Source organism: Aotus nancymaae, unplaced genomic scaffold, assembly GCF_030222135.1.
Source record: "Aotus nancymaae isolate 86718 unplaced genomic scaffold, 86718_ANA_hifiasm-v0.15.2.pri h1tg000057l, whole genome shotgun sequence".
NCBI lineage: Eukaryota > Metazoa > Chordata > Mammalia > Primates > Aotidae > Aotus > Aotus nancymaae.
The window spans coordinates 27,236,483-27,260,988 of record NW_026988471.1 but is presented as its reverse complement, the minus strand read 5'-3'; the positions used below and the strand labels follow the sequence as shown (position 1 = coordinate 27,260,988).

The 24,506-nt window shown below is 41.5% G+C and overlaps 1 protein-coding gene across 4 annotated transcripts in view; it reads right to left on the bottom strand.

Moving 5' to 3' along the window:
* The window catches only part of BABAM2 (BRISC and BRCA1 A complex member 2), a 457,075-nt gene that overhangs the window by 70,994 nt on the left and 361,575 nt on the right, over positions 1-24,506 (bottom strand). The window lies entirely within an intron of this gene.

The following is a 24,506-nucleotide window of genomic DNA, read 5'->3' as shown; positions in this document are numbered from 1 at the left end:
CGGCTGGTAACCATTACTGGGGTGGTTTCTTTGGGTCTTTCATTTTAAGATGAAAGAGATTTGACATGTTTATTAAGTAATGTGGTAACCCTGGAAGCTGGGCATGTACTTCTGGTGATAACTGTATAGCAATTACTTCTGTGTGTTACAAGCCTCAGCTTTTGTTTGCTGAAATGTTAGATTTGGTTATATCTTTGCAGGTATGAGATACTTTTAAAGGGACAGTGTTTAGTAAATTTAGATATGTAAAATTTGCCTTTCATTGGCAAGGATTGAAACACAGCTTTGTAGGATTTATCTGCAGGGAAATAATCTCTACAGTAGACATCAAGACTTAGATTCTGAAGATGATTGAGTCAATGGATGAGTATAACTAACTTTTGGAAACTTCAAGGCAATTTAAGGAAATTGTAGGAGAATCACAAGGCATCAAGATCAGGGCATGATGGCTGATCCAAACAATGGGGGCTGGCATTTGTGATCTTAGGTAGAACCACCCCAATGTGGGTCACCTCCACAGCATTAGATAAACCAATCAATCAGAATTACCTTTTCAAGCAATGGATCTGTTCCTTGTCACATTCTTAGAACTAATAAAGACTTATCTTTATTACTACTAATTATAATGTTTTGGTTCATTCTTTTAAAAATTATGCAATATATGATACATACCAAATAATACTTGTAATATACACTTACGGTCTGAAACGTACTGGAAAAACAGAACATGACTGAATCTGTGCTCCCTCTCAGAACAAAGACACAGCCACAAGCTGAAGCGACCTTGCCACTCCTCTCTCTCCTGTCTCCCTGCCTCTATCTCCAGAGAAAATCATTGTCCTAAAATGCCTATCACTCTTTCTAGACTCAACTTCTAGGCTCAAGGGATCCCCTTGTCTCAGCCTCCCAAGTAGCTGGGACTATAGGCATGTGCCACTGTGGCCAGGACGCCTTCATTTTTTTAGAAACATGGCTTTAATGCAGATTTCTATATCCCTAAAAAATAAATGGGCGAATTGTCAGATTTTGCTTGTTTTTGAGCTCTTTATATAAAAATTCTATCATATGTCTCCTGGAACTTGCTTCTTCCAGTCAATATTCAGGTTCTAAGATTTCATTCACAGTTGTATAATAATGTAAATTGGACACTATTCATTCCTCTGCCAGTGAATATTGGAGTTTTGGGGTTTCTTTCAGTTTCGACCACAACTAGAGATGCTGCCATGGCTATTCTTGAACATGTGCTCATCAACAATTCTTCCTTTTCCTCCTGGGCACAGCCAAACACATTTCCCAGCCTTCCTGCAGTCAGGTGGAGCCAAATGACTAAATTCTCTGTGTGTGGGAGAGATAAATGCCACTTCTAGGCCTGACCCCTATGGTCCCTGCCATGCTGGCCTGAAGAAGTCCATATATTCGAAGCGGCTGCCTCCTTTTATCACAAACACTGCCAAACACCTTAGGCATCCCACTGAGATCTAGCTATGAGGATGCTGAGGCCATACGGAATGGTGGAGCCACTAGACAGAGAAGCTAGTCCCAGAACGTCTGCAAGAAGCAGAGTCCTCCCTTCATCCCTAATGACCGCCACTGAACTGACAGCATAGGAAATAAACCTTTACTATGCTAGCCGCAGAGACTGGGGGTTGCTTGTTATAGGTGTTAGACTTTCCTAACCTCCATTTCAAAATACATTAGGGGTGTGTGTGTGTGTGTGTGTGTGTGTGTGTGTGTGTGTGTGTGTCTAGTCAGTGTAAATGAAGCAAGAGCTGGGCATAAGGTGGACTCTGCCTCCTGCATTGATGGGGGAGTGAAGGAGTCGTGGAGATAAAATGGCACCAGGAGGGCTCCTCCTCATGGAGTTGTTCTGCCTGTTGATTGTGTCAATGTCCGTATCCTATCCTTGTTGTTGAGATTGGACTACAGTTGTTCAAGATGATACCATTGGGAGAAAATGGGTGAAGGGTACACAGGATCTTTGTATTCTTTCTTTCTTTCTCTCTCTCTCTCTCTTTCTTTCTTTTCTTTCTTTTTTTTTGAGACAGAGTTTCGCTCTTGTTGCCCAGGCTGGAGTGCAATGGTGCGATCTTGGCTCACCACAAACTCTGCCTCCTGGGTTCAAGTGATTCTCCTGCCTCAGCCTCCCGAGTAGCTGGGATTACAGGTGCCCGTCACCATGCCCAGCTAATTTTTGTATTTTTAGTAGAGATGGGGTTTCACCATGCTGGCCAGGATGGTCTCAATTTCCTGACCTTGTGATCCGCTTGCCTCAGCCTTCCAAAGTGCTGGGATTACAGGCAATGAACCACCACACACGGCCATCTTTTTTTTGAGATGGAGTTTTGCTCTTGTTGCCAAGTCTAGAGTGCAGTAATGTGATCTCGGCTCACTGCAACCTCCGCCTCCCAGGTTCAAGCGATTCTCCTGCCTCAGTCTCCCAAATAGCTGGGATTACAGGTGCCCGTCACCATGCCCAGCTAATTTTTGCATTTTTAGTAAAGACAGGGTTTCACCATGTTGACCAGGCTGGTCTCAAACTCCTGACCTCTGGTGATCCACCAGACTTCACCTCCCAAAGTGTCGGGATTACAGGTGTGAGTCACCGCGCCTGGCCTTTTGTATTGTTTCTTACACCTTCATGTGAATCCACAATTATCTCAAAATAAAAAGTTTTAAAAACCATGAAAGACTTACATGGTAAATATGGAGAAGTATTAACAAAACTGTGGAAGGCAGTTCCTCCCTTGTTTTTGGAAAACAGAAATAAAGTGGCATCAGGTGCAGAGGACAGCCCTTAGACCCAGATGTGTGACAATGCCAACCTTTTACCCTTGATTTCCTCACCTTAAAAACAAGGACAACACCTGTCCTACCAACTTCATGGGGTTTGGGGAGGATCAAGTTCAATAAGATAATAAATGGGAACGTACTTTGAAATACTGTAAGGTCTTATGACTGACAATGAAGAGACATTTCTAATAACACTTTGGGAATGACAGAGCATACTATCAATCCACTTACATTTATTAGTGAAGAAGAGCCGCAAAGCTGCAGGTGCTGAGCCTCTGTATTAACTCAGTGACCAAGATGGAGGGGAGGTTACGAATTGCACATACATGGCAATAAGATATCAAAAGCACTTGCTGATGTTGCAGATGGGGTATGTAATATACTACTTTTCATGTCAGAAAGAAGAAAGGTGGCTGGGTACGGTGGCTCACGCCTGTAATCCCAACACTTTGGGAGGCCCAGGAGAGTTGATAGTCTGAGGTCAGGCATTTAAGACCAGCCTGGCCAACATGGCAAAATCTCATCTCTACTAAAAATACAAAAATATTAGCCAAGTGCAGGGGCGCATGCCTGTAATCCCAGCTACTTGGGAGGCTGAGGCATAAGAATCACTTGAACCTGGGAGGCGGAGGTTGCAGTGGGCCAAGATAGTGCCACTGCTCTCCAGCCTGGGTGACAGAGAGAGTCCTTATCTCAAAAAAAAAAAAAAAAAAAAAAGAATATGTACTTATATTTATTTTATTTAGATAAAGAAACTCTGTAAGGCCTAATTAAAAAAAAAAACTAACACAAATGGCAAGAAGAAGAACAAGGTAGATTGGGAACGGGTGGGGATGGGACTTTTCCTATTGTGTATTTTAAAAATTAGGTGAATATATTGCAGATTCAAACAATAAAACAAAAAACATTTTAAAGGCACATCCTTAGGGAGGGTCCCTATATTTTGTATGTGGGATGGGGAGGGGCCCTGCTTTTTGTCTTTCTCAAAGCCTTAGTTAGAAGAATATGGAAGTTAGCTGAGTGTTATCACTAGACTGTATGTGTGTATGTGTATGTGTGTGCAAATATGTGCCTGCATGTGAACAGGACTGTACATGCCAGATAATTCTGGCCAAGCCCTACCTCCTTCCCATCTCTCAAAGATGGCAATGCCTAGGAGTCATGAAGAGGGGACCACTGGAGCAGTTACCCACTCTTTTCAGTTTTCTGCCCCTTAGGGCATTTTGTTTAAGAACACCAATTGATTTAATTGTGTCTTTTTTTGAGACAGAGTCTCACTCTATCACCCAGGCTGGAGTGCAATGGCCCGATCTCAGCTCATTTGCAACCTCCACCTCCGGGGTTCAAGCGATTCTCTTGCTTCAGCTGCCCACGTAACTGGGATTATGGGTGTATGCCACCATGCCTGGCTAATTTTTGTATTTTTTTGTAGAGATGGGTTTTGCCATGTTGGCCAGGCTGGTCTCAAACTCCTGACCTCAGGTGAACCTCCCACCTTGGCCTCCCAAAGTGCTGGGATTACAGATGTAAGCCACCGCACCTGGCCTAATTGTGTCTTGTATAGGGAGGCTGAGGCTGATATAACATACTTTATAGGGCAAAACAAGATCAGATTTAGAAGCCACAGTCCTCACTCCCACTCCTTCCCTATGCCCACTGGTCAGTACATTCTTGGGTCAAATGTGGATTAAAAAACTAATGCTATCTCTGAGTACCAAAGTTAAGTCTGGGTTGTTTCGAAGGACTTTCTAGTTAAAAGAATCAAACTTGAAAAGCTGAAATCAAGAAGCAATTCTTTCGGATTATGTTGGTTTTCTGTAGCCCCCATGACCTCTGGAATCATGGAAACAATGAATGATGTTGGGGTAAACTGTCTTTGAACATTAGCATGTAAAGTCTTTGTGTTTACTCTGTGGAGTCCACTGAATCTGCAATCTTGGGCTGTTTACCTCCCAGAAAAATGGGTCTTTTGAAGTATTTTGTCCCCTTGGTTAGAGGCCAATTCAGCATGTTTTCATCTTCTTGTAAATACAGTGTTCAAGCACCATCCCATCCAAATGGATTCTACCTTCTCATTGACTGGTTGTGGTGAAACAGTATGAACTGAGGGTTTTGGCCCACTCCATTCTTCCAACATAAAACAAAGGCTATGCCATTTGGAGATGCTTTTGTTGAGACCACAATTCATTTCTGAGGTCTCAATCAAACAAAAGCTCAAGGATAAACTTTGCAAATTCTTTCTAATTTGCCTGACATAGGAGACAGTTTATAATACACATGAGGTTTCCAAGCATATAGCCAAATAAAAAATGAGAAATATTAGCTTAGCCAAAGAGATTTTTCTTTTTTTAAAGATAGGGAATCTGTGTACATAAGACTGTCAGTTCCTCTAGAAAAGGAATGTCCCACTTAGCCCTTTATCTTTAGTATCCAGTATGGTATCTGACATAAAGAATATACTTAAATTCAACTCTCACCTGGGAGTATAAGAAAGGCAAACCCCATTTCTACAAATGTTAAGGCCTATGAAGCTAAATAAGATTCCATGTTTAACCTGAAAGCCTAGCTGGAAAGACTAGTATGGAACTAAACTTGTTTCTTTATTGGAAAACAAAGCTGAACCAAGACAATGGTTTAGAGCAGAAATTGATGGGTGGTTGGCATTTAAAAATATGAATGTAATTGCTAGTTCTCTGGCCTCAATCACACTGACGGATTCCTTTTTGCAATTATCTTCACTAGGCTTGCCTGTATGCAAAGTTTGCTGATTACTGGCAGGTACTATGGTTTCCCTGGAGACGGGGGAATCGTTAATCCACCTTTTCAACACTGGGGAGAGTTCAAAAGACTCACAGTACAAAGAGAAAGTTCCACAGTTGGGAGTATCAGAGGTAACACTGGGGAGGCCCGTAGCACCTTATTTGCAGAAAGGAACTAGAACTTAGGATCCCTACCCACCACGTGCTCTGAGGTTGGAATTCTGACCACATACATGTGTAGGGGGCTGGTAATTGTTACAGAAGATGCAGTATAGTTGTACTGTGCTCCCCAACTCCTTTTAAATCATGGCACTTACCCAGAAAATGGTACTATGGCTTTTTGTGTTTTTTTTTTTTTGGAGATGGAGTCTCACTCTGTCACCCAGGCTGAAGTGCAGTGGCACGATCTTGGCTCATTGCAACCTCCACCTCCCAGGTTCAAGCGATTCATCTGCCCGCAGGTTCAAGTGATTCATCTGCCTCAACCTCCCGAGTAGCTGGGACTACAGGTGTGTGCCACCATGCCTGGCTAATTTTTGTATTTGTAGTAGAGACAGGGTTTCACCATGCTGGCCAGGATGGTCTCAAACTCCTGACCTGAGGTGATCCACCCGCCTTGGCCTCCCAAAGTGCTAAGATTACAGGGGTGAGCCACCGCACCCAGCTGAAAATGGTGCTATTTTATGGCACACCAGGAAAATGGGTAGGCTGGCAGAGGTCACTCACTGTGGGCTACAGCTCCCCCAAGGACTGAAGAGGTCAGCAGCCCATCTGTAACCTATCCCTAACCCATCAGTGTGCCCCAGCACATGGATTGGGAAGCTTTCGTAAACTGCTGAGCACAAGAAATCTGGAATCAGATGGTCTTGGTTCAAATGCTGTGTCCTTCAGCTACTAGCTATGGGACTTCTGGCAAGTTACTTTATCTCTAGGTGCTTTTTGTAAAATGGGGATAATAAGTAGCCCAATCTCACAGGGCTGTTGAGAGAATAATATGGAATTATTGTAAAGTATTTAGCACAGTACTTTGCAAATAGTGAACATTCAATCAATTATTTATGCATAACAATGGTATTATTATTATTATTATTAATCCCCTCTCCTCCTCTCCTTCCTTTCCTTTCTTCTTTTTTTTTTTTTTTTTGAGACAGTGTCTTGCTCTGTCACCCAGGCTGGAGTGCAGTAGCATGATCTCAGCTCACTGCAACATCTGCCTCTCAGGCTCAAGCGATTGTCCCACCTCAGCCACCTGAGTAGCTGGGACTACAGGCACATGCCACCAAATTTGGCTCATTAAAAAATAAATTTTATAGCTATGAAGTTTCACTATATTACCCAGCCTCGTTTCAAACTCCTGGGCTCAAGTGATCCTTCTGACTTGGCCTCCCAAAGTGCTGGGATTACAAGCTGCAAGTGTGAGCCACCAGTGCCAGCTCATTTTTAACATTATAGTACAATATACATAATTCAAATTTACCATTTTAATCATTTAATTTTAATTTTATTTATTTATTTGGAGTTATTTATTTATTTATATGGAGTCTCACTCTGTCCCCCAGGCTGGAATGCAGTGGCACGATCTTGGTTCACTGCAACCTCTGCCTCCCAGGTTCAACTGATTCTCCTGCCTCAGCCTCCCAACTAGCTGGGATTACAGGCACCTGCCACCATGCCTGGCTAATTTTTGCATTTTTAGTAGAGATGGGGCTTTGCCATGTTGGCCAGGCTGGTCTCAAACTCCTGACCTCAAATTATCTGCCTGCCTCGGCCTCCCGAAGTGCTGGGATTACAGGCATGAGTCACTGTGCCTGGTCCATTTTAATCATTTTAAAATGTAAAGTTCAGTGGCATTAAGTACATTCACACTGTTGTGCAGCCATCACTACTATTTTTCTCTAGAATGTTTTCATCACCCCAAAGTGAAATGCTGTATTCGTTAAATATAATTTCCTATTTCCCATTTCCCCGCCCCACAGCCCCTGGCAAACACCATTCTACTTTCTGTCCCTATAAATTTGACAATTCTAGTTACTTCAAACAAGTGGAATCATACAGTATCTGTTCTTTTGTGAGATAAATTGTGTTTTGACATCCAATTCTCCTTTCAACTACTGGAGGGCAAGGGTTCAAGTTTAGCCAAAGGTCATTCTCACTTTAGAAGTTACTTTCCAAAGTCTCTTTCGGTATATCCCGGGTAGGGCCATCTGAGGTGATCCAAATCACCTCTTTGGGAGGAAAATTGTATCAACAAGGTTTCGAGTTCCAAACCACCTCTTGTCCAGTGTGACGTGTAACTGAACAAAAGAGTTCAGTCAGGCCAAAGAGTTCAGAATGATTTTTACTGGGGACAACCAGGGGTTTGCAGGTTGGAATGGACTCTAGGTTAAGTTGGTGAGAGTTTCTACCGCACCTTTGTTCTACGTGAATGTTCTCTCATTTATTCCTTACCTGATGTCCACAGGCTCCTAAAATTCATTATATCCCAAATGGAGCTCAACATTTCCAAATCTGTTCCTCCTAAAGTAATCCCTGCTTCAGCTGATGGCATCATCAACTACCTAGGTGCCTAAAAAAGATACCTGGGAATCATCCTATTTCTTATCTGTCTCTCATCTTCTACTTGGGGTCAATCACAAAGTTTTGCCAGTTTTACCTCCAATATGTTTCTTAAACATTTTTCTTCCCCTCCATCCCTACTATGACTCCCCTAGTTCAGGTCTGTCTAATCTTCTTTTGCCTGGACTGTCTTTTTAGGTCCCTGGTCTCCATCCCAAATCATCTTTTACATAATATCAGAAAAGTCTATTTTTATAAAAGCAAATATATGCTACTCTTCTACTGAGCACTCTTCAATGACTCCTTGCTGTCCTCAAGATGAAGTCACATTTGGCAGCCTGCTATGCAATGCTATCTGTGTTCCGCCCTCTGACTGCCTCTTTAGCTTAATCTCTTACCACTTCTTGGGATCCACTAAACATTTAGGAGACTGGAAACCACTTTCAGTTCCTCACTTACGCTCTAAGATTTCTTCCCTCTGTGCCTTTGTTTATGCCAGTCCCTCTGCTTGGAATGATCTTATGGCCCTCCTCCCTTGCGGTGTTGGGTGACCCTTCTCTATTCTCATAACATCTGATGTATACCTAGAAATGCACTTTAATATTTCATTGTTATGTTCATATATTCATCTTCTCCACTAGACTATGAACTATTTCAGAGCAGGTATCATTCATCCTGGTATCCCTGCATCTTGACGGTACCTGCTCAATACATGATGGCCAAAGGGATAAAGCAACAACAAATGAATAAAGTACTGCATAGGTCAGGTCTGGAGGCCACTGGAAGGAAGGAAAGAAGGAAGGAAGGGAGGGAGGGAGGGAAGAAGGGAGGGAGAGAGGGAAGGGAGAAAGGGAAGGCAGGTAAAACTTCCATTGGGAAGGAAGAAGCAAAACTGTTATCTGCAGATAACATGATCATGTACATAAAAATTCTAAGGAATTTATAAAGGTAAATATGCAAAAATCAATTCTATTTCTATATATTAACAATGAGCAATTTGAAAATGAAAATTTTTAGGCTGGGCACAGTGGCTCACACCTGTAATCACAGCACTATACGAAGTTGAGGTGGGTGGATCACTTGAGGTCAGGAGTTCGAGACCAGCCTGGCTAACATGGCGAAACCCTGTCTCTACTAAAAATAAAAAAACTGGCTGGGCGTGATGATGCATGCCTGTTATCCCAGTTATTTGGGAGACCGAGGCAGGAGAATTGCTTGAATCCAGGAGGCGGAGGTTGAAGTGAGCTGAGATTGTGTCACTGTACTCCAGCCTGGGTAACAGAGTGAGACTCTATCTCAAAAAAAAGAAAGAAAATGAAAAATTTTAAAAACTTCTTTCATGATAGCTTAAAAATATACTTAGAAATTTATTTAACAAAAGATGTGTAAGACTAGTATATTGAAAACTATAAAACATTGCTATGGGAAATTAAAGAAGATCGAAATAAATGAAAACATATACCATGTTCATGAAAGGGAAAACATAATTATTTCCAAGACGGCAATTCTCCTCAAACTGAGGTACAATAGATTCACTGCAATCCCAGTCATGCTTTTTGTGAAGAAACTGACAAGCTGATTCTAGAATGTATAAGGAAAGGCAAAGGATGAAAACAGCTTAGATAATTTTGAATATAGAAACACAAAGTTGTCCAGGTACAGTGGCTCATGCCTGTAACCCCAGCACTCTGGGAGGCCAAGGTGGGTGGATCACCTGAGGTTAGGAGTTTGAGACCAGCCTGGACAACATGGCAAAACACTGTCTCTACTAAAAATGCAAAACTTAGCCGACTGTGGTAGTGGGTGCCTGTAATCTCAGCTACTCAGGGGGCTGAGGCAGGAAATCACTTGAACCCAGGAGGCGGAGGTTGCAATGAACCAAGGTTGCGCCACTGCACTCCAGCCTGGGCAACAGAGCAAGACTCCATCTCAAAAAAAAAAAAGAAAAAAAGAAATACAAAGTTAAAGAACTTATAATACATGATTTCAAGACCTACTCTAAAGGGAAAGCACAGACTGATAGATCAATGGAACAGAATAAGAATTCAGAAGTAGATTTACACTTATATGGTCAACTGACTTTTGACAAAGGTTCTAATGTAATTTAATGGGGAGAGACTAGACTTCAACAAACTGGATATTAGTACAAAAAAAAAAAAATGTCCCTTACCTTATACTATATACAAAAATTACTTGAAGTGGAACACAGACCTACATTTAAGAGCTAAAACTTGGCCGGGCGCGGTGGCTCACACCTATAATCCCAGCACTTTGGGAGGCCGAGGCGGGTGGATCATGAGGTCAAGAGATCGAGACCATCCTGGTCAATAAGGTGAAACCCCGTCTCTACTAAAAATACAAAAATTAGCTGGGCATGGTGGTGCGCGCCTGTAGTCCCAGCTACTCGGGAGGCTGAGGCAGGAGAATTGCTTGAACCTAGGAGGCAGAGGTTGTGGTGAGCTGAGATTGTGCCATTGCACCTCAGACTGGGTAACAAGAGTGAAACTCTATCTCAAAAAAAAAAAAAAAAAAAAAAAGAGCTAAAACTTAACTTTCTAAAAGAAAATATTTTGAAAATTATTTGTGAACTTGGTTAGGCTAGAATTTCTTAAGCAGGACATAAAAAGCATGGCTCATAAAATTTAAAAATTATAAAATTGACTTCATTAAAATTAAAATATTTTGCTCTTTGAAAGACACAATGAAATATTCTCAACTGGTATTTGCAGAACACGGAACTGACAAAGGGTTTGTATCCAAATGTATAAAAAACTCAACTCAAAAGTAAGAACATTAACACCCCAATTAAAAACAAGAAAAACTGCCTGGGAAGTATAGCAAGACCTCATCTCTACAAAAAAATTAAAAAATTAGCCAGCTGGGCATGGTGGCTCACGCCTGTAACCCCGGCACTTTGGGAGGCCGAGGCTGGTGGATCACAAGGTCAGGAGATCAAGACCAGCTTGGCCAACATGGTGAAACCCCGTCTCTACTAAAGAAACAAAAATTAGGTGGGTGTGGTGGTGAGTACCTGTAGTCCCAGCTACTCAGGAGGCTGAGGCAGGAGAATCACTTGAACCCAGGAGGTGGAGATTGCAGTGAGCTGAGATCGTGCCACTGTACTCCAGCCTGGTGACAGAGCAAGACTCTGTCTCAAAAAACAAAAAAAAGAAAAAAAAATTAGCCAGGCATGGTGGTGCATGCCTGCAATCCCAGCTGCTCAGGAGGCTGAGGTGGGAGGAACACTTGAGCCTGGGAGGTAGAGGCTGCAATGAGCCTGATGGTGCCACTACACTCTAGCCTGGGTGACAAAGCAAGACCCTGTCTCAAAAAATAAATGAATAAATAAAAAGACTTCAACAGATTCTTCACAAATTAACTTATTTGAATGGCAAATAAGCATAGGAAAAGATGCTCAACATCACTAGTCATTAGGGAGTTGTAAATTGAAGCCACAATGAGACACTATTATATATCCTATCATGGCTAAACTTGAGAAGAATGACAATACCAAGAGTTGGCAAGAATGTGGAAAAACTGAACTCTCATACACTGTCAGTGAAAATGTAAAAAGTGACAGCCATTTGGAAAATAGTATGGCACATTACTGAGTTAAAATACATTTACCATAGGACCCAGCATTTCTACTTCTAGGTTTTTACCCAAGAGAAAAAAAAAATATGCCCATATAAAGACTTGCACTTGAATTATGTTCAAGGAGAACTATTCTTTCTTTTTATTTTATTTATTTGTTTATTTGAGACGTAGTCTCGTTCTGTTGCCCAGGATGGAGTACAGTGGTGGTCATTCCAACCTCTACCTCTCACGTTCAAGCGCTTCTCTTGCCTCAGCCTCCAAGTAGCTGGGATTACAAGTGCCTGGTGTCATGCCTGACTATTTTTGTATTTTTAAGTAGAGACAGGGTTTCACCATGTTGGCCAGGCTAGTCTGGAACTCCTGACCTCAAGTGATTCCCCCGACCTCGGTCTTCCAAAGTGTTGGGATTACAGGCGTGAGCCACCGCACATCCGATTTCTTTCCTTTTTTTTTTTTTAGACACAGGATCTTACTCTGTAGCCATGCAGAGGAGTGAACATGGCTTAATGCAGCCTCGACCTCGTGGGCTCAACCAATCCTCCTACCTCAGCCTTCTGAGTAGCTGGGACTACAGGTGCATGTCACCACACTGGGCTAATTTTTAAATTATTTTGTAGAGAAAGGGTCTCGCAATGTTGATCAGGCTGGTCTTGAACTCCTGGCCTCAAGTAATCCTCCCACCTCTGCTTCCCAAAGCACTGGGATTACAGGCCTGATCCACTATGTCTGGCCTAGCATTATTCTTAGTAACTACAACTTGGAAACAAATAAAATGTTCAGCATCCCAAGGAGGCGGAGGTTGCAGTGAGCTGAGACCACGCCGTTGTGTGCCAGCCTGAGCAACAAGAGCGAAACTTCGTCACACACAAAAAAATGTTCAGCATCTGCTAAATGCATAAACAATGCAATGAAAAATGAAATACTACCTAGCAATAAGTAAGAACAAAACATTGACACCCACAACACTTTTTATGCTAAGTAAAAGAAATCTAATACAAACAGAATAAACTATAAAAACAGAAAGTGGTAGTAGCTCCCTGGGGGAGGAGACCAACTGCAAAGGCTTACAAGGACACATTGAACATCATAGAAAGTTGTCTTTGTCTTAATTGTGGGCCTGGCTCTATGGCTGTATGTGGTTGCCAAAATTTAAGTGTTCACTTAAAATGGTGAATTTTACCATATGAAAATTATAACTCAAAAAGACGGGAAAATGTACTCTATGAACTCATGAAAGTTGAGTTGGTAAGTATACAATATGCAAATGGAAAGTTATTTATTAAACCTCAAATCAGGGCATTATTTTCTGATATTTTCCTTATGCTGAACATTAGTCACTACTTTGGCCCAGTACTGAGATGTCAACAGTTCGATACTGGACACATATTGCTGTAAAAGTACTTACCTGTCTTAGAATCTTAGAAGTGAACCATCCAAATGTAGGAAAAATACTTAATTGAATTTTAAGAAACCTCATTTCTAGTCCTACTCTTCCACTAATGTCATACATGACCTTGGGTCAGATACCCAGCCAATACCGCAGTAAATGATGGAGTTTCCAGAGATTCTCAATCTGAGGTTCATGCATCTCCCCTAATTGCCCCTAAAAGCATCCTTGGATTCCGGGCATCTGTGAATTTGGATGGGAAAAGGTGTATCGTTACACATTTTCTTTACATAAATGTGTATCTTTGTTTTTATTAACCTGTAACTGAAATTTAGCATTTCCTTCAGTTATGAATATAGACAACAATCTGCAGTGGCTTTAGCAGTAACAACTTTGGTACTACTAGAAATCACAGGTATTCTTATATCAAATTGTTAAGTGTTGCTCATATCTCAAAATATTATTTACACTCCACTATTTCAAAATTATGGTGGTTATTAGATTTGCTACTGGATATTATTATTTAATGTGCTAACAAAGAAGCTATGTATCTGTTAAAGAAATGATACATCTGATTATAGATATATCTCTATATCATAACTTATAAAAACAAACAAAAACTTCTGAGCTAGATGGCCTCTAACCATTCATTCTAGTGCTAAGAATTCTATTAAAAACTGGCACAAAGACTGGATGGCAGCGAGGTGCCATGGCTTATGCCTGTAATCCCAGTACTTTGGGAGGCCACAGTGGGCAGATCATTTGAGGTCAGGAGTTTGAGACCAGCCTGGCCAACATGGTGAAACCCTGTCTCTGCTAAAAATACAAAAACTAGCCAGGCATGATAGTACACGTCTGTAATCCCAGCTACTTGAGAGGCTGAGTCAGGAGAATCACTTGAACCCGGAAGGCGGAGGTTGCAGTGAGCTGAGATTGTGCCACCACACTCCAGCCTGGGTGACACAAGAAGACTCCGTCTATAAAAAAAAAAGACTGAATGGCTCAGATTCTAAATGAAACAACTAAAAACAGTTTTCTCTTCTTTTCTAAAGAAAGACTTTCAAAATTCACAGATTCTAACTTGTTCAGATCCTGATTTGAACAAAGCAAGTGCTAAAAAAAACCATGTTTGAGACAAATGGGGAAATTTGAACACAAATTGAGTAGTAGGTAATATTAAATAATTAGATGTCATAATATTATCGTCAATATATCTTTTTAAAAAAATCCTTATCTGGGCTGGGTGCAGTAGCTCACACCTATAAAAGACTCTGGGAGGCTGAGGTGGGAGGGTCACTAGAGGCCAGAAGTTTGAGACCAGCCTGGGCAACACAGTGACTGTCTCTATGAAAACATTTTTTTTTTAATTAGCTGGGCATGGTGGTGTGCACCTATACTCCCAGCTACTCTGGAGGCTGAGATGGGAAGGTCCCTTGAGCCCAGGAGTTTGAGGCTGCAGTTTGCCACATGATCATTCTACTGCACTCCAGCCTGGCTTACAGAGCAAGATTCTGTCTCAAAAAAAAAAAAAAATTAAAATGTTTAAAAATAATCCTTATCTGTTAGAGATACATACTGATGTAAAATGATATTTCCTTTGCATCAAAATATTCAGGAAAATAAAAACTTTAAAAGGAGGCAGGATAGAAGAAACAAGGTAGAGAAAACTGCGATATGGGTGATGGGGTTCACTGTATTTTTCTGTCTAGTTTCATATTTGAAATTTCTATAATAATTTTTTAAAAATTAATAGTCCCTCAGGACAGATCCAACCCACAGAAATGTCTAGATTGTACTCAGTTAAAAAAACAACAATGGGCTGGGTATAGAAGTGGTGGCTCACACCTGTAATCCCAGCACTTTGGGAGGCCGAGTCGGGAGGATCATCTGAAGTCAGGAGTTTGAGACCAGCCTGGCCAACATGGTGAAACCCCATCTCTACTAAAAATACAAAAATCATTTGGGCATAGTGGCACATGCCTGTAGTCCCAGCTACTTGGGAGGCTGAGGTAGGAGAATGGCCTGAACCCAGGAGGTAGAGGCTGCAGTGAGCCGAGATCAACAATGAAGAGGATAGAAAGGAGTGTGCAGTTTGCCACAGTTCCTATTCCCCAGCCATCTTAGAACCTGGGCTACTCCCACGTCTAAATTGCCTCTTCCTCAGGAGGCATTTGACCTTGTAAGTTAATATGAACTTTGTATGACAAATTATTATAATCGACCACATTCACTATGTCTAAACAGGTGAAATCACGTTTTTGGTAATCAGCAGCTCTTTCATTCTTTAATAAGCTGGTTAGTTTTGTTCTTTCAATTTCCAAAAGTGAATCCCTACCTTGAGTCAGTAGTTCGTACCATTGGACAGGGGATTATAGGTGAACAACCTGTCACCTCCACTGAGGAACAACTCCAGCTTCATGCCCTGTTGCCTTCAGGTCAGTAATGTCTTTGCTGAGACATCCACTCATGTTCCTGAGAGATGAGATAGTCTTTACATCTCTCCGACTTGTGCATGGTTGCAGACACTGACCCTCTGTTCTTGTTCTTGGGGCTTGCAGGGTCTCTGAGAAGCTCTAAAGGCTTCTGAAATTTGTCACACATACTTGGGGATACTGTAAACAATTATCCGAAACAGTATAGTAATGTAGTTTAGCACACGGGATCTAGAATCTCTTCCTGGATTTAAACACTAGCTCTGCCATTTAATCTTGCTATGCCAGTTTTATAATTTGTAAAAAGGGGTTATTCTGGTAATTAACCTCAGAAAGATGTTCTGATTAAATAACATAACATATGCAAAGTACTAAGAACAGCATCTAGAGCATGGTATATACTTCATACCATTTTTTTTTTTTTTAAGACAAAGTCTTGTTCTGTCGCCCAGGCTGGAGTGCAGTGGTGCCGTTTTGGCTCACTGCCACCTCTACCTCCTGGGTTCAAGTGATTCTCGTGCCTCAACCTCCTGTGTAGCTGGGATAACAGGCGCCAGCCACCACACCGTATAATTTTTGTTTTTTTTTTAGTAGAGACGGGGTTTCACCATGTTGGCCAGGCTGGTCTCGAACTCCTGACCTCAGGTGATTTGGCCACCCAAAGTGCTGGGATTAAGGCATCAGCCACCACACCAGGCTTACACTCCATACCTAGAAACTGTTATTACTATTATCTTCAACAACAGCATAACCAAAATATAATAATGAATATGCTTCACCAATGTCAAGAGTACTTTAATATCAATTCTAAGAAAAGGTTAGACTGAACTAGATCAATAACATAACAGTTACTCTGCAATAGCTTCCTTTCTTTCACTGGGTAAGATTTCTTGAGTTACAGTTGTTAATTTGAAAACATGTCAAAAATCACTGAGAAGTCAAAATTGCTAATTTTTCAAGACCTTTCTATGATCAGAAAAACTTGCTTTAGCAATTACTTAATCCAATAATTACAACTGAAAAGATTCATACAACATATATAAGACGGTACAGGGGAAAAAGTCATTGCATGATTGTGCATCTGATTTACAACCTCCTTCCTTAAAAGAAATCCTTTAAGATCATGTAAAGGGGCTGGGTGCGGTGGCTCACGCCTGTAATCCCAGCACTTTGGGAGGCCGAGGCGGGTGGATCACGAGGTCAAGAGTGCTCGAGACCATCCTGGTCAACACGGTGAAACCCCATCTCTACTAAAAATACAAAAAATTAGCTGGGCATAGTGGCGCGTGCCTGTAATCCCAGCTACTCAGGAGGCTGGGGCAGGAGAATTGCCTGAACCCAGGAGGCGGAGGTTGCGGTGAGCCGAGATCGCGCCATTGCAGTCCAGCTTGGGTAACTCCGTCTCAAAAAAAAAAAAAAAAAAAGATCATGTAAAGGGGTCATGTAATTCTAAGGTATTACAATGAAGACAATATTCCCAGTGAAGATTTATCCAGTAAATTCTCAAACTAGTGTCAGAAATTACCAAACAGGCTTTCTGGAAGTAAACTCTAAAGACGAAACGGAAGTTTCAATTTGAGTCAAAATAGTGATGGTGGTTGCTAAAGGACTGGCGCTCTCTGAACTGTAAACCGGGTGAAGGGTGTGCCTGTGTGTATAATCAAAAGATGAAAACCGCTTTGCCTAGTAGAGCTAACCACTTTCAAGGAAGTCTCAGGATAAAAATTAACCAAAATGTAAAAGTATCTAAAGGACTCAACAGTTCTCATAATTAAAGCAAAAAGACATTTAGTAAATTGTATCTTTTTCCATATTCTTTTACCATTTGGAACAATATTAGAGAACTGACTGGTTTGATATTTTGTTGATAATTAATTTTAGTTCCTGTTGCTTTGATAGGTTTTTTTTTTTTTTTAGACGGAGTTTTAGCTTTTGTTACCCAGGCTGGAGTGCAATGGCGCGATCTCGGCTCACCGCAACCTCCGTCTCCTGGGTTCAGGCAATTATCCTGCCTCAGCCTCCTTGAGTAGCTGGGATAACAGGCATGCGCCACCATGCCCAGCTAATTTTTTGTATTTTTAGTAGAGACGGGGTTTCACCATGTTGACCAGGATGGTCTCGATCTCTTGACCTCGTGATCCACCCGCCTCGGCCTCCCAAAGTGCTGGGATTACAGGTGTGAGCCACTGAGCCCGGCCCTTTTTTTTTTTTTTTTTTTTTTTTTTTTTTTAAGAGATGAGGTTTTACCATGTTGACCAGGCTGGTCTTGAACTCCTGACCTCAGGTGATCTGCCCACCTCAGCCTCCCAAAGTGCTGGGATTACAGGCGTGAACCACCACGCCTGGCCTGCTTTGATAGGTTTTTAAATATTTTTTTGAGATGGAGTTTCACTCCTCTTGCTCAGGCTGGAGTGTAATGGCGTGGTCTCGGCTTACAGCAACCACCACCTCCTGGGTTCAAGCGATTCTTCTGTCTCAGCCTCTCAAGTAGTTGAGATTAAAAATTAGCAGGGCATGGTAGCATGCCACCATGTCCAGCTAATTTTTGTATTTTTAGTAGAGACAGAGTTTCACCATGTTGGCCAGGCTGGTCTCAAACTCCTGATCTCAGGTGATCTACCCGCCTTGGCCTCCCAAAGTGTTGGGATTACAGATGTGAGCCACCGCACCTGGCTCATACTAGAAATGATAAAATTAAACTAAGAATCTTTATGTCTGATATGAGGTAAACATGGTAATTCTAAAATAATATTATACTATTTATAGATTTGGCTTGAAAAAATTCTAACACATACCACTGTGGTTCTTAATTTTAATTATTTTACTGATTCTGATTTGCTCTTCAAATATATTCCTTTATATAAAGATGTGATCTGTATCCAAAACAGTAAGCAAGTTTTGAGCAACATCACAGTTTTGATTTTGCTGATTTAGGTAGTAGCCATCTTGTTTGTTGCATGCTAAATATTCTACAACAAAACACTGTTTCCGTAGTGGGAGATGAAAGCCTACCTCGCTTTGCTCAGGAACTGAGTGGCTGCTACTACGATAGCTTTGCGTCTTAGTGGTGACAGTGCAACATCAATGCAAATAATTTCCTTGGTTATACTAGGAATTGTAGAGCTTGACGAAATCAGAGCTTGGCAGAAGCATTTGTAGCAATAAACAGAAGCTTCTGATTTTTACTTAAAATTTCAAAAAGTGTCCTGATTTCTAATTTATTGACTTTGATTACAGGCCTATAAGGAAAGAATTATTTAAATGACTACCAGAATTAGTCCGAGGTTGTTGATTTCCTCTGGTTTAAAAAAAAAAAAAAGACTTACCAGAAACTGTGTTCTCTGAAAAACAAAATAACTGTTTTCCATACTTAATGTCAACTTAAAACCAATGAATGAACAAATGAAGAGATAGATAGTTAAAGACACATACAGAAAGAATAACACTAAGAGATCACTGTGAATATTATAGTCATTTAAAATAAAGAAAAAAATCAGAGTAAGAACCTACCATTCATTAGACTGAATAAACACTGTCACCCCTGCCCCAGTCCACTATAACAGTTCTGAAATGAAGGAATACAGCAATCAAAGTCCTGCAAAGATACACTGGATTTAATGTGCAGGGCAAAATCCAAAGAGAACTTTTTTCTCTTTTACAAATATAAGACTGTTCATAGCAATAACAGAAAAAGCTATATTGTTGTATTTACATTACAACATATATAGATGTAATATATATGACAATAGGACAAATAAGGGAGAGGAAAAGGAGCAACATTGTTATATTTTACCAGAATAAAGGCGTTATTCATCTTAAGGTGATTACATTAAAGATACATATTGCAGGCTGCGCATGGTGGCTCACACCTGTAATCCCAGCACTTTGGAAGCTCAAGGTGGGTGGATCACCTGAGGTCAGGAGTTCAAGACCAGCCTAGCTAACATGGTGAAACCCTGTCTCTACTGAAAATACAAAAATTAGCTGGGCGTGGTGGCACATGCCTGTAATCCCAGCTACTCGGGAGGCTGAGGCAGGAGAATCGCTGGAACCCGGGAGGCAGAGGCTGCAGTGAGCTGAGATAGTGCCACTGCACTACAACCTGGGCAACAGAGCAAGATTCCATCTCAAAATAAAATAAAATAAAATTTTAAAAAAGATGCATATTGCAATCTCTAGAATAAACCACTAAGAAAGTAACTCAACATTAGGTAGCTAAAAAAAAAATCAACAAATGCCCTTCATCTTGCTCACTGTGCTCTAGACACACTTGGTTAAGAAAAGTTTTTTGCTGTCTCAGGGCTTTTGCACCCACTCCTTTCCCTGGAATCAGCTTCCTTGTCTGTCTGAATCACTCCTAAGGTCTCAGCTGAAATGTCACCTTCTACAGGAGGTCTTCCTTACCATCCTCACAAGAACTCCTTCTTATTCTCTATTCATAGCCTTTTACTTTGTTCCATGATGCTGTTTGTCACCATTTGAAATTTATATATTTGAGTTTATGTCTTTATTGTCTGTTTTTCTCATTAGACTTCATTAGGAAAGGAAAGATGCTGTGTGTGGTGGCTCATGCCTGTAATCCCAACACTTTGGGAGGCTGAAGCAGGTGGATCTCCTTAGTCCAAGGTGTTTGAGACCAGCCTGGGCAACAGCAAAACCTTGTCCCTACAAAAAATTAGCTGGGCGTGGTGGCGCATACCTATAGTTGCAGTTACTTGGGAGGCTAAGGTGGGAGGATCACCTGAGCACAGGAAGTTGAGGCTACAGTTAGCCATGATCACACCACTGCACTCCAGTCTGGGTGACAGAGCGAGACCCTGTCTCAAAAGGAGAGAGAAAGAGAGAACACCTCCTCCAGAGCCAGACATAACATATGAGGTGCTCTCTCTCACATAACTGTGTCTTGCATAGACAAGTCATAAAATATTTATTTCTAAAAATGCGTACTATTGTACTTCACCTTGATCTAATCTTTTTTCTCATCAACTAGATAAGAAGTTGGCAAACTTCTGTGAAGGGTCAAATATTTTAGGCCTTGCACACCATATACTACTGTCTCTGCTGCATATTCTTCTGCTTCTTTGTGTTTTCTAACAATCCCTTTAAAATATAAAGCTACCCTTAGGGCAGGGCCTGGTGGCTAACTCCTATAATCCCAGCACTTTGGGATGGATGGGTGGATCGCTTGAGGTCAGGAGTTCAAGATCAGCCTAGGCAACTTGGTGAAACCCTGTCTCTTCTAAAAATACAAAAATTAGCTGGGCATAGTGGTGCATGCCCGTAGTCCCAGCTACTTGGGAGGCCGAAGTAGGAGAATCGCTTGAACTCAGATGGCAGAGGCTACAGTGAGCCAAGATCACGTTACTGCTCTCCAGCCTGGGCAACAGAGTGAGATGCTGTCTCAAGAATAATAATAATAATAAAGCTATCCTTAGCTCAAGGGCCCTATAAAAACAGGCTGACGTGGGATTTGGCCCACAGGCTGTAGTTTTCCAACTTCTGTGCTATGTTACCGTAAGTATCTTAAGGTCAACTCTGAGTTACATACTTATATCCCCTAATATCTAGCATAGTAATGAGCATGCAGTAGGTTCTTAGTAAACTCAGAACTCAGTTAAGTTGGAGGTAGAACCAAACAAGAGAAAAAAATGGTCAGATTTGGTCTAACAGGAATTTTACCAGGGAGACGAGGCCTACAGCCCAGGCTGAATGACTCAAAGGGTCATTTACCAAAGATTTATAGGTAATGGAAAAAGACAGCTTGTCATACAGTCACAAATCTCAATACTCAATTGTCTCCCCTTCCAAGCAGCAACTCTGCTCCTGTAGACAGCTGCCTCCTCGTGTGTCTACTTAGAGTGCAGCTGATTAGGACCCATGAAAAAAGCATGTAGCTTTTCCCCAGAGGATTTTTTTTTGTTATCGTTCTGTTACTGCGCCTTGCTATCTGGTTCTCTTGCCACGCTACATTCTGAAAAGCTACTAGTGGGCCGGGCACAGTGGCTCACACCTGTAATCCCAGCACTTTGGGAGCCTGAGGTGGGCAGATCACCTGAGGTCAGGAGTTCGAGACCAGCCCTGGAGAAACCCTAGCTCTTCTAAAAGTACAAAATTAGCCAGGAATGGTGGTGCATGCCTGTAATCCCAGCTATTTGGGTGGCTGAGGCAGAAGAATCACTTGAACCTGGGATGCGGAGGTTGCAGTGAGCTGAAATCACGCCATTGCACCACTCCAGCCTGGGCAACAAGAGCAAAACTCTGTCTTAAAAAAAGAAAAAAGCTACTAGCTTAAAGGTAACATGTACCTCCAGAGGTAAGCATAATTTGGCAAATATGGATTACCTATACAACTGCTATGAATAATTCTTAGATGATGGCCAGGAAACTTTCCTAAAAATAGTTTCTGAATGGGAGCAAGTTTCTGATCCTGCTACAGTTCCAAGATTTGAGACCTGCTGAAAATGAATGATGGAAGGAAGGAATAAAGGAAGGAAATGCTCCATGGCTACAGTCATGGCCACAGCCCCACTCCTGAACTGCCAGAATGCCAGGTTGTTGTAATACCTCCTGAGAGATCCCAGAATCTGTACAATGCTTTTCCTTAAGGCAATCTTGCTTTTGCAAACTCTGGCACAGTCTGAGGTCAGAGCTATCTGTCTCAAGAAGAGTGCCTCTTTCCTCAAGCATCCAAAATGTGCATAATTACTGCCAGGAGCTGTCCTCTCAATAGCAACCTTCCTGGGCCCAGGGAGATAGGGAGGAAGGGGAGAACAGAGATGCTATTTCACGTCCTACTAGGTCTTCAACCTCCATGAAGTAGTAGGGGCAGCCACAGGGGAATGGCTCTATTTCCAGGCATTTCCTTCCTCCTTTTCACTCCTTGAGATCTCAGAATAATTCACTGCAATGTTCTTTGTTAAGTCTCTGCCATCTCATATTCCCCTCCCCATTTTCATGGAAAGGATAAAAAGGAACAAGTGGTCCCTTGGGCATTGTAACCAAGCCAGCAGATGCTTCTAAAGGAAGGTAAGTGTCAGATGCTTAACTGTATGACTAAGTAAAACACATTATCTAACCAAGCTTCACTTAGAGATAGCAAGTCCTATATTTTAGATAAGAAAAAAGGAAATGGGTAAAAATAATTTATTTAAAGACAGGCTGTGAGTTAGTGATGGAGCAGGAAACAGCATCAAAGTCCTTTGATTCACAGGCAAGGTCTTATCTGCCAGAAGAGCCAAATTGTTTCACTGGAAAAAGTAAATGAACAACTCCCAAGGTCCCTGGTAGCTGTTCTAATGAATGCTGAGGGGTTCTATGTTTCTGAAGAAGGTAAATTCAAAATGAAATGAAAATACGACTTTGGGATTTAATTTTGCATGTCTGATTTGGAAAAGCTAAGATAGAAAGGCGGAGAAGGAGCTGTAAGAAGTACTGAACACATAGTACTAAGGAGAAAATACTCTGTGGGGCATAGACCTTCAAAAGCAACAGTAATAGCTACAATACTGAATGTACTGGCAAGGGAGCTGGCAGAAGCTGGGAGGTGAATGTTCTTTTATCCCTGACCATCACTGCAAGTGACAAGTTTTTCTTGCTAGCAACCACCAGAATAGTCATCTTTGAATTGCATGTGGAAAACACAGGTTATAATTGAGCAATGCCATGAAATATATTTTCTCCCTTATTCTGATATGATCTGACATCAACAGAAAGTAGAATCATGGCTAGGAGACCAAAGGTTCAGGAAAAACAGACTTGGGCTGTTATGCCACTTCAAGATGAAGGAACTGGTTGAAGCACTCATCTAAATTAGTGTTGGCAATCGTCCTGCTGTGATAGAGTTGTCTATAGCCACTCAGGAGGCATGAGACCATCACCACCACCATTTGAGATAAGGCCAGGTCCCTCTTGAGCTGGGTTAGGGGAATCACACCAGGCAACTTTCCCAAGTCACATGAGATATCAATAAATTAAGGAAGCAATCAAGATCTGGCATTGGGTCATCAGGTTAGAGAAAGAATCACTGGGACCAAGGTAGTAAGGTAAAGTGAATACAGCAACTAGGAAGTGAGATTTCACAAAGGAATTAAGCCTCAGAATGCCAAACCAAAGCAAGGACATAAAAGGTCAGAATCAAAAGTGGTGGCAGCAGTATCAGTGGTAGGCTCAGATCAGTAGGGCTATCGAAGACAGTGAGCAAAGAGGAGACTGCCAGGAGGCCTTGATTGTGAGGCTTCCTCCTCTACCTGGCCCCACGCTGTCGGTTAAGGTGGAGACAAGGTGCATGACACCTTGAAAAGTGGTGATTGTTGGGCAACACCTAAAGGCAGAGAGGCCCATCTCCTTACAACTGTAGCCTATGCTCAACGATCTCTATATGAATTATACCACGATAAAGTTTTACTTAGAGGTTTTCTTCTTTCTGCCACTATAGATATTTTTTGGTTTCTTCCCTTACTATCTGTTGGTGTGAAATCAGGCAGAAAAATGAACTTAAGAACTATTTTAACTGAAGCAAATCACAATGAAGAGGGTAAATCTGCTATGGAAGAAAAATCCCTTAAAGTCACTATCTTTATACTGTCTGATGCCTTGGTTAAATACAACCAAAGTTATTCCTCCTGCAGTAGTTTATTAAGGCATAGGATAGGTTCTAAAAGCAGTGGGTTTGAGTGAAGTCGATTCAAACCCACTGCTTTTCTCTAACTCAAGCTGGGAAAGATAGCTCCTTTGCCTTGGCCTGAAGACTGAACATTGTACATACCAAATTACTACACAGTGAAGGTCTCAGTTGACTTACAACTTGAACCTGACTCCATGGGTCACTGGTTCTTACATAATCAGGAAATAAAAATACTCTATCTATCAAGAGAAAGCTGGGTCAATGTTTATGGACTGACTGATTAATATGTGACAACGACCATTAAATATGCCTACGATGCAGAAGAACGTCAAGAAATGATGTTGCGGATGCATTAAAACATT